Genomic DNA, 1,711 nt, shown 5'->3' with positions numbered 1-1,711 from the left:
TACCACGTACCACGGCGAGAGCGGGAAAGAGAAAGAAAGAAGGAAGGAGGGAGCGGGGGGTGGGGGGGTGCACTACAGCAAACTGCGGAGCCCTAGTGATGGGAGGCAGCGACGCTGGAAAGAAAGAAAGAGAAAGAAAGAGGGAAAGAGAAAGAAAGAAGGAAGGAAAGAAAAGGGAGCGGGGGGTGGGGGGGTGCACTACAGCAAACTGCGGAGCCCTAGTGATGGGAGGCAGCAGCTACGCTGGAGGGAGCAGAGAAAAGTGTCAGAGCTTCCCCCCCTCCGCACAAACACTTACTCTAAGCTCTGTCTCTGGTCTGTGTGTGTGTGTCCCCCCCCTCCTCCGTCCCCCTTTAACTTACGAAAACCTTAAAAGCAACTAACACACAGTCGTCAGCATCCTGCTTACTTATTCATACAGTCAGGGTCAGGATCCGGGCTGCTTCTGATCTGCTCCCTTGATAGTCTTATGGAAACACACGCGCATTCACTATATGCCTCTATCTCCATATAGCTTTCTCTCTAGATAAGCAGTGCATGGCATTTAAACAACAACAACAACAAAAGAATCGAGATCAGATAAAACAATGCACAGACCGACACCCGGCAGCCAAAAAAGCTCGAGAGAATAGGTGATGAGGAGGACGCTGAGAATTAACTGCAATTTAGGAGACGGGAAAATAAATCAGTGGCTGTGTATTTCTCCCTCTGCTGCGGCTGCTTTGCAGCGTTAGCCCCATGAGCTGACGGGTGGGGGTTAAGGAGCGAGGGGGAGGGGGAAAGAGAAAAGTTTAAGCGTCCGTAGTTTCTTTAAAACAGAGGAAGGCAATATAAAAGGTCCATTGGTCTCCAGAAGTTCAGCCAAGCAGCTGGGAACCGGTTCCAAAATGAAAGTAAGAACAAAAAAACCCAACCAAACAAAAATAATCAAGGCAAACAAAAAGTAAAATTGCAGCAGGCAGCAGCAGCGCTGAGATCTTGCAGTCGGGCTTTCCTGTTCTCACGTGGATCTCCAGGAAAGTGGTGGAGGTTTATTTTCCAAGCGAAGTTTCCGCACCGCCCCGCTCCGCGGTATCCTGCTTCGCCCCGCCGCGCTTCAGCGCCGAGGCGCCCCGAGCCGCTGCCGGCTGCGCCGGGCCGGGTTTTGTTTTAAAGCCCGAGAAGGGATCAGCGCGCAAAGCCTCATTTCAGCCGATCAACCTGGAGAGGGAGGGGGGAGGAGGGGTGGAGATACGTGCTGCTGGAATAAAATAAGATCAAGCGGAAAAAAAAAATATAGGAAGCAAAATATCTCCCTCCCTCCCTCCCTGCCTCCTCCCCTCCCCCGAGAGGGGCAGCTCCAATCCTGCAGAAACGCCCGAAACTGTTTCAGACCAAGGTGAGACTTTTCCGTAGCAAACTCTACTCCTCCTCCTTTTACGAGTTTCCATGGAAAAGGGGGGGGGGGGGGGGGGGGGGGGCGGGCGGGCGGGGGGGGGGCGCCCCCCCACCCCCCCCTGGCACCCCTCGCTCCTTTCGTGTGGCAGCAGTCGCTGGACGTTCGCAGGCAGGCAGCGCCGGCGGGGGCGCAAAGGCAGTTACGCAAACTCCGGCTAGGCACAGTTTGCTACCGCCGCTACCGGGCTGAGCAGGCTCCCAAAACCGGGGGGAAAGGCGAGACAAAAACCGTACCGCCCGCCCGAAGTCGCTCCGTCTGCCCCTGCCCTCCGTC

This window comes from Aptenodytes forsteri, unplaced genomic scaffold (genome assembly GCF_000699145.1).
Source record: "Aptenodytes forsteri isolate BGI_AS27 unplaced genomic scaffold, ASM69914v1 Scaffold13, whole genome shotgun sequence".
In the NCBI taxonomy this organism is placed as follows: Eukaryota; Metazoa; Chordata; class Aves; order Sphenisciformes; family Spheniscidae; genus Aptenodytes; species Aptenodytes forsteri.
The sequence above is the reverse complement of the archived record's forward strand: the minus strand, read 5'-3'. Positions refer to the sequence as shown.